General features: G+C 35.2%; 1 protein-coding gene across 4 annotated transcripts in view; it reads left to right on the top strand.

The window, feature by feature from the left end:
* The window catches only part of MIPOL1 (mirror-image polydactyly 1), a 312,908-nt gene that overhangs the window by 213,478 nt on the left and 87,340 nt on the right, over window positions 1-12,090 (top strand). The gene's annotated exons all lie outside the window — the stretch shown is intronic.

Raw genomic sequence — 12,090 nt, 5'->3', positions numbered from 1 at the left:
TGTGGATGATGATTCAAAAAAGATTGAAAAACACTGCTGCATAGCGCCATGTGTTTGTATGTTCTTTGATTACTAAGTTTGTAAAAACCTCAGATCTCTGAAATGCAAGAATTCACTAAGTAGAGATTATTAAAAGATTTGTTTAAATTTGGATTTCCCAAAATAATGTTGTTAAAGTATATAAAATGCAATTAAATGAAAATCAATTGTAATGAAATAAAAGTATGAAAATATTATGTCATGATATATTACTATATATATTTGTCATTGTTGCATTAAATAACCAGATCTAGCAGATATTTTAGCAAGTATAATTTCAAACTAATGATGACTATGAAAGGTATTTTTGTGGTATCTGCAAATGCTGAAATGAAAGATGAAAATACCCATGGTTCCTATGGGTGAAAACTCTCAACAACCACTAATATGAGTGTGATTTTTTGCTTAGGTTGCAATTGTAAAAAACACCATACTGCATACTTACTACTTCTGTGAGAATTAGTAAAAATAAAGCTATATGATATTTTTCCCACCCCCAGGTTAAGAACCGCTCCTTTGGAACAGTGTCATTGACATCTGAGTAATTGGTTATTGTTATGTGTAGAATCGTGTATGTCAAAAAGTTAAAACCCCCAGCATCTCCGAATGTGACCTTATTTATAAGGGTCTTTACAGAAGGAATCAAGTTAACAGGAGATCATGAGGGTGGGCCTAATCTCCATGTGACTGGTGTCTTTCAAAGAGGAAATCTGGACGCAGAGACAGATATGCACAGAGAGAGGATGGTGTGAAGACACATGGGGAGAAATGTCCACTTACTAAAGTTAGGGTCTATAAGACAATAAGACAAGGGCCATCAAGGATTGCCAGCAAACACAAAATGCTAGAAGTAGCAAAGAAAGACTTTCTTTACAGCTGTTGGAAAGAGGATACTCCAGCTGATTTTGGACTTCTGGCTTTATACCAGTTATTTTCAATTATAGCAGCCATTGTATCACCTTAGGAGCCTCTAAAAAATCCTGATGTCCAGCCCGACCCAGACTGATTATGTAAGAACCTTTAGGGGTAGGACTGAGGTATTAACATGTTTTAAAGCTCCCTAGAAGTTCTCACGTGCAACCATGTTGGAAAGCTGACATTTTACACACATATTTCAGTTAGCTGCTTAAATTAGAGTATCTTCTTGGTAAAATGATGAAAAGAGGTATGTATTAAATCCTTTATTAGCAGACACAAAAGCAAACCATACTGGACCCCTTCCCCCCCATTGGTATGCAACTATGACTTTTGAATTCTATATTATTTGTGCCCTGTCCGTGGGTGTTGCAGTGTGGTAGGTGGTAGATTCACCCCATTGTGAGGGTTTTTACAGAACATTCTCCTGTTACCCTTGTGAGTGAGGTAGGACAGCAAGTACACTGATGATGAAGTGATGCTGTCCAAGAACTCCAGGAGTACGTGATAATCTTACATGAACTTCCTGAGAAAAACTTACCTTGATGCTAGTTCTTTTTTGCTTATTGTGTTGATATTTTTTATTTCTTCTTAATACTTAAAAAAAAATCAGCTATCAAAGAATCGAATATTCAAAATGTTAGACAAACTTATTTGAAAGAAGTAATTTTGTTCTCATGAATGGGATTTAGTAGATGCCAATTCTTGAAGCTCTTTCTGTTTGCTGAAATGCAGAAGATTTTTGAATTATTTTTGAAATTATAAAGCTAAAATATTTTTCAAAAATTTTCTAAACCTATATGAATCTACTGCAGTTATATGATCTCTTCTAAACAAGGAATTAGCAATTACTAACTCAAAGATATGCTTCACAAGTACTTCCCTCATTGCTACTTAAAAAAAAAATGCTGGTGGTATTAAAAAGGTACTGGGATTTGTGGTCAGATAGCTGTATAAATGCACCTCTCCAAGTCCATGTCCTTTTTCAATAAGAAGAATAGGACCTACTTTATAAGGTTGCATTAAGTATATTCAGTTCGTAGCACAGTATTCTTTTTATTGGTAGGGTTCAACCAATGTGAAGATAAATTTTTTTTCAAAACAAAAAGTCAGACATGGTGGCTCACACCTAAAACCCAGCCCTTTAGGAGGCCAAAGTGGGAGGACCACTTGAGCCCAGGAGTTGGAGGTTATAGTAAGCTATTGATTGTGCCACTGTACTGCTGCCTCAGCAAGAGTGACTTAGGAGTAGGATCAAAAAGTATGATATCACTGAAGCCAAGAAAGATTTCCAAAAAGCCAAAAAAGTCAAATATTGCTAAATGGCTACAATAAGACAAGAACTGTATGTGTCCTTTGTGTTTGAAATGTAATAGTCATTAGTGAAGTTTCAGTAGAGTATTAGATATAGAATCCAGTTTTCTATAAATTAAAGAGTAGTTCAGAAGAAAGGAAAGTAGGTTAAAGATTGTTATATGTTCTTTCTGGAAATTGGTATGTACTTGAGCATGTTTATGGCTAATTGGAAGGGGCCAATAGAAAGAATTGTTAGGGAACAGGATTCCAGAGGAGGGACGAAGAAATGGAATTTAGAGTGTCTGCCGAAGAGTCTGCCTTGAGCAGGAGATGGCCAAATTGTGATCACAGGGGTGAAAGAGTTAAAGAATAGCTGTAAGTGTAAATAAACTTGAAGCCACAATTTGTTTTTTCCTTCCTTCCTTAGGTCAGTGTGGATTTCTGAATGTGAGAGGGCAGGAGGCTTTGAAGAGAATGACAGAGTAGCTACTGAAGGAAAAGGGAAAGCATGGAATGAGGGCAAGAAAAAGAACAAAGGCAATCCTGAGAACTTACCTAGGGATGGGTGCTATAAATTTGTGAGTTCTTGTTTGCACAGTTGTGTAATTTAACACATTCAATTCTCCTTGTACAGCAGCATAGAAGGCAAAGGATTGCAGTGATTCAGGATTATGAATTTGCAGGATAAAAATGATGGAGGGCAACAAGATTGAGGGTACTAGTAAAAGGGTGGTTGACATGATGAAAGATAGTCTAAGCTAACTAAATAGATTAGAAAATAAAGTTGAAGGGCCATGTAAACTGAGTGAAAAAGGATGAATCAAGAAACTATAGAGCTTGAGGAGAACATAGAGTAAATGAAATAGAGATAAGAAAATTCAAGAGCTGAAAGCATAGGAGGTTTAGTCAGAAATGTGGAATGTTGCTATTTAATATTAAAAAGTGAAGAGCTCAGTTCTGAGCAATAACAATATTTGATGCAGCCTTGGAAGTGGATGGTTTGAATTAGAGGAGGTTAGGGTCACCAGGTGTGAAGAAATCAAAAACTTAATGGAACTGAAATATTGAATATCCATTTAGATACTGTTCCTAAAAATATGGGCGTATTTGGATTCTCACTATAAGTGCCATAATAGAAAATAACCTAAAATTAGAGAGATAAAACCTACATAATGAAATAAAAGCTAGATATATCAAAATAAGACACCTGTATATTTGTAGTGCATGGAAGAATATGTGGTATCCACTCAAAAAAAAATAAAAGGGAAGCTTCATCCTCCAAGGAGATCCACATTTCTGTCAGAACAGAAAGGTACAGAGAACTTTCCTGCATTACTGATGGGAATGTAAAATGATGTAGCCACTATGGAAAATAATTTAATAGTTCTTCAAAAGTCAAACATGGATTTACCATATGATCCAGCAATTTCGTTTCTTGGTATGTACCCCAAAACATTGAAAGGAGGAACTCAAATAGATACTTGTACAGCAACGTTCATAACAGCGTGTCCACATTAGCCAAAAGGTGGAACAACCCAACTGTCAACAGAGGAATGAAGAGACAAAATGTGTATGCATATAATTCAGCCTTCATAAGGAATGAAATTTTGATACAGGTGACAACATGGATGAACCATAAAAATATAAGCCAGACCAAAAAAAATATATATCATAACATGAAAAACCTAAAATAGGAAAATTGGTAGAGACAGAAAATAGTACAGAGGTTACCAGCAGTTGGGGTAAGGAGAATAGGGAGTTAGTGAGGGGGAGGGAATGGGGAAAACTGGAGTTGGGTAATAGATACAGTGTTTCAGTTTGAGATGATGAAAAATTTGTGGAAATGAATAAGGGTGGTAGTTGATAAATATTATAAATGTATTTATTGCCACTGAATTGTGCAGTTAAAGTGGTTAAAATGGTAAATCTTATGTTGTAACTCTATCATAATTTTTAAAGGTACAGAGAATATTCTCTGAGCACATACAGAAATCTGTTCTAAATGAAATAGGGGTACAACTCTAGGAAGGGAGAGGAAATTACTAAAAACAACCAAGCTTAAATTTTTTCAAGGCTCAGATTTTGACTTAATTTGATTTAAATAAAAGTAAACAATATTTCTTACACACTTGAATACATGGTGCTTACAAACCTATATGTGCAACACAACTAATTCTTAGAGTAGTTTTTTCCTTGTTTCCTGTGTTGTAAAGGAGACAAAAACACTCCATTTTTATGTAAAAGAAACTAAGACTGTAAATTTCAGATAGATTAGATGGATAGAATTCATAGATAATGGATTATGTTTAGGAAGCTTAAGAAAAATATACGATCAAGTATTCAAATCAGTTTTATATTTATATATGTAAATAGATATACATGTATATTGTCATATTAAAGTTATTTATCAGTCATTAAGATAATAAAAATATAGGACTAAGACAGTTTGAGCCGGGAGCAAGTCAGCTACGGCATGCCTGTGTTCTCTGAAGCAGCAAAAGAGAAAAAAACCTCAAGTGAGACTCTCCTCTTTCCAACAGCCAAAGCAAAGAGTGATCAGCTGTTAGTTGTGTTGGCAGATTAAAATATAAAATACTTTCATTCTACTTTGCCTTTCATGTACCAGTTAGTGAGAATCTCATTTTTAAAATTACTTTCCAGAAATCATTTTCTTTTGCTGGTTTGGTAGAAGAGCTACTGTTGCTATACATATTCCATTTCCTTGTATGGAATTAAGGAATATGGAAATCTGAAAATATATTTTTCCAAGTTTGTTTGTTTCCTTTAAGTTATAGGAGACTTTTGAGTGCTAAGAATATGAAGTGTTGGGTTTTTTGTTTGTTTTAACAGAGTTAGAAGCAGAGGCCAGTAAGGTGGGTTGATAGGGATACTAAATTTACTACTACCCTGTTTCCCCGAAAATAAGACAGTGTCTTATTTTAAGGTGTGCTCCCAAAGATGGGCTAGGTCTTATTTTCAGGGGACATCTTATATTTCCTGTAAGTAGGTCTTATTTTCGGAGGATGTCTTAGTTTCGGGGAAACGGGGTATAACTAGTAGCTCTTTCACATTAAATCAGAAGATACAGCAGAAAAGAAATAGCTCTATGAGGATGTAAAATAAATGTCATTTATTACAAAAGTGCTATTAGTATTTAGTACCTTCTTATTGCAGTGCCAAATGCTAAATCCATTTGCAACAGCTTCGTTAGTCTAAATCTAAACAGTTTCATCAAGAAAGAATCTTAAACTTGTAGGGATTAGATTTGTATTTAATAATGATTTTTTTCCTGTTGTTGTAAACCTGTAGTGCTGCATTCCTAAGTTCAGGAGGCATAATGACAACAAACTCTTTTCTAATGGAGGGAATGCCTGAGTTTCAACATTTGCTGATTTTATAATGCTTCCTTGTATTTCTTTTTGCCTAAAGAAAGTGTAAATTAAAGTGTTTAAACAGGAATTAGATCTTAATTGTTTGGTGCCAGTAGAATAGTATTTAATATATTTAAAAACAACAGCAGTTAATATGTTTTTATTTCTTACTATATTTTTTGTGATTCCATGTGAGAATTTGTAATGCCATTCAGAAAAATGGTAAATTTCACATTTTAGAACAAAAATATTAAATAGCATGCCCCACATTTTAAGGTAGAATGTTTCCTATGATTGTACTTCTTAAAATAATTAAATAGAATATTTACAAGTTTAACACAATGAAAAATTAGCCACATGTGAACCCTACTTACTGGGTTTATAATATATTAACATATTTTAAAGGCATAGAAACCATAAAAATAGAGGCCATATAAAATATACTCAAAAGGACAGTTAACTTCTTTATTTTTTCTATAGTCTCTAAATTTTATTCAGTAGGGGTCTTTTCTTCGTATATACTTATTTTTGGTCTGTATACATGCCATCTTTAACAATCAGAAATATTACTATCACTAGGATCTGGGTTTTTTATTTTTTAACAGTAGTAATAGTTTTTCAGTGAACCACATGCTCAATCAGAACTACAAATTAATAAGACAGTAAACAGCAGTTATAGCATGCAAACTGTAGCCAAACAGCAATATTTTTCTGACTGCAAATCCCTCATGGAAAGTGGGGTTGAGCACTTGATCCTGTCATTCTTTCAACATTCTAATGGTTCTACCCAGTGACATAAAAATTTTGTCATATCTATGTTTTCTAAAGTAATTAGCTATCTTTTGAGCTATATTATGGCAGCATACTGCAAAAGCAGTAATAAAAAAGAACACAAGAAATTACTGTGTAGAATAAAGCACAAAAAATAGTGCTTTACACTTCCAATGTTTTGGCATTAATCAGGATTTTTTTATTTAACAGTAGACAAGTCCCAACCTTTCTAGGTTTCAGTTTCTTTAATTTTGACATACATTTTATTAGTTCGAATATGTTATGGTATTTGTTTACCCATTCTTATGAGATAAATTATGTTTTTATTTAGTAATTTTTTTATTTAGTAATGTTTAGTAAAAAAGTATTCTTATGCCAGTAAGTTGTACATATTTTTGAGGCCTTTTAAATTAATTTACAACTGGCTTCACCTTTATTGTTCAAGCCACTATTTACAGGGTGTCCATAAAGAAGTTCATATGAAATGGAAAAACATACCATCCTCATGGCTGGGAAGAATCAACATTGTTAAAATGTCCATATTACCCAAAGCAATATATAATTTTAATGCAATCCCTATTAAAGCTCCACTGTCATACTTTAAAGATCTTGAAAAAATAATACTTCATTTTATATGGAATCAGAAAAAACCTCCAATAGCCAAGACATTACTCAGAAATAAAAACAAAGCAGGAAGAATCACGCTGTCAGACCTCAGACTATACTATAAATCAATAGTGATCAAAACAGCATGGTACTGGCACAAAAACAGAGAGGAACATATATGGAACAGAATAGAGAACCAAGAGATGAACCCAGCTACTTACTGTTATTTGATCTTTGACAAGCCAATTAAAAACATTCAGTGGGGAAAAGATTCCCTATTTAACAAATGGTGCTGGGTGAACTGGCTGGCAACCTGTAGAAGACTGAAACTGGACCCACACCTTTCACCATTAACTAAGATAGTCTGTCACTGGATGAAAGATTTTAACTTAAGACATGGGGGTGGCACCTGTTGCTCAGTGAGTAGGGCACCAGCCCCATATACTGAGGGTGGCGGGTTCAAACCCAGCCCCCGCTGAACTGCAACCAAAAAATAGCTGGGCGTTGTGGCGGGCGCCTGTAGTCCCAGCTGCTCTGGAGGCTGAGGCAGGAGAATTGCAGAAGCCCAAGAGCTGAGGTTGCTGTGAGTCCTGTGACATCATGGCACTCTACCGAGGGCGGTAAAGTGAGACTCTGTCTCTACAAAAAAAAAAAAAGACATGAAACTATAAAAATACTAGAAGAGAGTGCAGGGAAAACTCTTGAAGAAATTGGTCTGGGTGAATATTTTATGAAGAGGACCCCCTGGGCAATTGAAGCAGCTTCAGAAATACACTACTGGGACCTGATCAAACTAAAAAAGCTTCTGCACAGCCAAGAACACAGTAAGTAAAGCAAGCAGACAGCCCTCAGAATGGGAGAAGATTTTTGTAGGTTATATCTCTGAGAAAGGTTTAATAACTAGAATCCACAGAGAACTCAAACGTATTAGCAAGAAAAGAACAAGTGATCCCATCACAGGCTGGGCAAGGGACTTGAAGAGAAACTTCTCTGAAGAAGACAGGCGCACGGCCTACAGACGGATGAAAAAATGCTCATCATCCTTAATCATCAGGGAAATGCAAATCAAAACTACTTTGAGATATCATCTAACTCCAGTAAGATTAGCCCATATCACAAAATCCCAAGACCAGAGATGTTGGCGTGGATGTGGAGAAAAGGGAACACTTCTACGCTGCTGGTGGGAATGCAAATTAATACATTCCTTTTGGAAAGATGTTTGGAGAACACTTAGAGATCTAAAAATAGACCTGCCATTCGATCCTACAATTCCTCTACTAGGTATATACCCAGAAGACCAAAAAGCACATTATAACAAAGATATTTGTACAGAATGTTTATTGCAGCCCAATTCCTAATTGCTAAGTCATGGAAAAAGCCCAGGTGCCCATCGATCCACAAATGGATTAATAAATTGTGGTATATGTACACCATGGAATATTATGCAGCCTTTAAAGAAAGATGGAGACTTTACCTCTTTCATGTTTACATGGATGGAGCTGGAACATATTCTTCTTAGTAAAGTATCTCAAGAATGGAAGAAAAGGTATCCAATGTACTCAGCCCTACCATGAAACCAATTTATGGCTTTCATATGAAAGCCATAACCCAGTTATAACCTAAGAATATGGGGAAGGGGGAGGGGAGGGAAGGGGGAGGGGAGGGAAGGGGGAAGGATGGGTAGAGGGAGGGTGATTGGTGGGATCACACCTATGGTGCATCTTACAAGGGTACATGTCTAATGTAGAATATAAATGTCTTAACACAATAACTAAGAAAATGCCAAGAAGGCTATGTTAACCAGTGTGATGAAAATATGTCAAATGGTATATAAAACCAGTGTATGGTGCCCCATGATTGCATTAATGTACACAGCTATGATTTAATAATTAAAAAAATAAATAAAATGAAAGTTTCACATAAAAAAAGAAGTTCATGTGCAATTTTAAATTGCATACAAACTTTATGGCCACCCTGTGTGAATATATATATATATATATATATATTTTTTTTTTTTTTGCTGGCTCTAGAATGTAAAAGTAAATTAAAACAAAGTTTAAAAACAAAACAAAAGACTTACAGTGTACATTTTTCATATGTCCATTAATTTGGAATATATTTATTAAGCATTTCTTCCCTTCTTTCTCTGAACTTAATGGCACTTAATAGTTATTCCACCTGTTAACAGAGATAATATTTGAATGAAAATCAATGGGGTAATATATTTGCATGTTTTTTGAAAACCATAAAGCATAATACAAAGGAACTATATTAAAGGCTATTTTTTATTTTTTTTATTGTTTGGGATTCATTGAGGGCACAAAGAATTAGGTTACACTGATTGCATTTGTTAGCCAAAATTCCTCTTCTAATTGTGTCCTGTCCCCAAGAGGTCTGCCGTACACCATGACCGCCCACCCCCTGCCTCCTTCCCTCTCCCTGCTCCTTCATTCCCTTACTCTCCACCTTGTATTAGATCGTCTACTGTTAACAGGGCTATTTATAAAATCACTCAGAATTTTTAGCTTTATTGAGACCTAAGATAATTAAATTGGTATAGTCTATCACTACAGAAATAATTTAAATCTTCTATGACTTTGTATGCACAAGGACATTTGTCTTATCACTTTTCACTATTTTCTGTGCCTTACTCTACACCGTAACTTATACAAGTAAGATTAAATTTCAACATTCATTGCTCTCAACTGCCACTTATTTCACAAAATGACTCAACTTTCTTTTAAGAGCATTTAACAGGCGGCACCTGTGGCTCAGTCTGTAAGGCGCCGGCCCCATATACCAAGGGTGACGGGTTCAAACCCGGCCCCGGCCAAACTGCAACCAAAAAATAGCCGGCCGTTGTGGTGGGCACCTGTAGTCCCAGCTACTTGGGAGGCTGAGGCAAGAGAATCGCTGAAGCCCAGGAGTGGGAGGTTGCTGTGAGCTGTGTGAGGCCATGGCACTCTACCGAGGGCCAGAAAGTGAGACTCTGTCTCTACAAAAAAAGAAAAAAAAAAGAGCATTTAACAAAATATTTTGTCATTTAATAGTTGTGCCTAGCAAAGGACCCCAACTTAAGTATTAGGTTGTTTTTTATCAATTATAGATCCTGGGATTTGACACTTACAAACATTATTTCTATTTGCTTTAGAAAAATATAATTTTGTATTTTGTTAAATAAAAAAGTGTAGCACCTCCCTTGGTCTTTGCACTAATAATCACCATTTTAAAAAATACTCTACATTAACAAGAAAAGAAACTGAATGAAGTACAGTCATGACTTTGCAGAAGCCAGTCAGAGCCAAGCTCACAGGGAACAGTTCTACACCTGCTGGTTGTGTCTTACATAAGTAATCTTTGATTTGTTCCTTTCTTAACTTTAATTTATAACCAAAATTTGTTAGATTTTTTCCTTGCAATTACTGTCAGTTTTACCTTTTCCATAACTGAATTATTTCACACTCAAGCTTTTCTTCTTCATCAACTTGTCTCCCATCTTTACTCCTAATTCCTGAAACACTATATTCACCCTCTTATTCAGCTGTCTTCGGTATTTACCAATACTATAGTACTATAGCAATACTATAATAAATTCCAAACTCTTTAACCTCACACTCATGACCTTCCTTGGTATTGTTGACATCTCTGTTTCTGACTTAATCTTTCTGCCTTCCAGTTTCATTATTTGTGTCACTGGTATACTGCTTCACACTTGATAGGTACTAAAACAATATTTGTTATGCTGAATTGACTACAGTGTGCACTCCCAAGATAGCATTCACTATTTCATGGACACACCAGATTTCTCCCTTCAGTGCATTTTCTTATGTCATCTGTTCCTACTGGAATGCTCCATCTCAGCCTGTCCAATTTATTGAACTTTCATGGCATAGTTTAAATACAAAATATTCCATTAATCCTGTTCTGATCTTCTCCATCAGATGTGATCTCATTTTACCTAAAATTTCCACCATTATTATTATTCACAGTGACTCTCTTACATTACGTACCTCAGGCTTCCCATGTGGTAGTGTGTGAATATGTCTTTATTTCCTTACTGATGCTTCTATTCATTATATGTAGAAGGCCTTCGGTACAAATGAAGAAATAATCAAATTTAACACTAGAGCGAAAGTTTCTTCAGACCCAGACTTTCTTCTGTGCACTGTTGGATTTTTTGTACAGTACATATAAAAAGAACTCAGTAATAAATGTGTGGAAAAAATAAAATGGTGGCGATAACATGGACCTTGTTCAGATTCTAGATTAGTCATTTACAAGGATACGAGGCCAAATGAGGTCTCCATATAGTAAAGCAAGTATATCACCCACAAGCAGAGTTTCTTTCTAAGCCTATGGTATTCCAATTAGAAAACCACCATCAGAAGCATTTTTTTTTTTTGAATTTTACCTTTCTTGAAATTTAGAATTTAAAGAAATTTAGGAAACAAGATTATTGGCTAATGTTCATTGCAATATTATTTCTTATAGTGAAAAAAATAAATTAGAATCTTTCCCATGGATGTTTTGTTTGTTCTACACAAAATGCAAATATGAATTAGTTGCCACAATAAAAACTAGAGATTTGACAATATGTGCCCCTTTAGGATTATGACACGGCATGTTTATTAGTTGGGGTTCTCCAAAGAAACAAACAGTAGACTGCATATATACAGGGTGAGAAATTTATTTCAAGGAATTCACTCAGGTGTTTTTTGGGACTGGCAAGTCTGAAATTTTCAGGGCAAGCCAGCCTGCTGGATACCAGTAAGGAATTGAAATTGCAGTCTTGAATCCCAGAATGCAGAATTCCTTCTTCCTCGGGGGAGCTTGGTCTTTTTCTTATAAGGCTTTCAACTGAACGATTACCCTCCTACCCATGTTACAGAAGGTAATTTGCTTTACTTAAAATCTATGGACTTAAACGTTAATCACATCTAAAAAATACATTCATGGCAATATCTTATGTTGGTGTTTGGCCAAATATCTGGGTATCATACCCTACCCAAGTTGATAGTTCCCCAAAGGAACTATCACACATGTGCATTTGAACAATTCATTGGGACTAAGAATTAATAAAAGTTAACCTTCT

The sequence above is a fragment of the Nycticebus coucang genome, chromosome 6 (assembly GCF_027406575.1).
Source record: "Nycticebus coucang isolate mNycCou1 chromosome 6, mNycCou1.pri, whole genome shotgun sequence".
NCBI lineage: Eukaryota > Metazoa > Chordata > Mammalia > Primates > Lorisidae > Nycticebus > Nycticebus coucang.
This window is presented reverse-complemented; position numbering and strand designations above follow the sequence as displayed.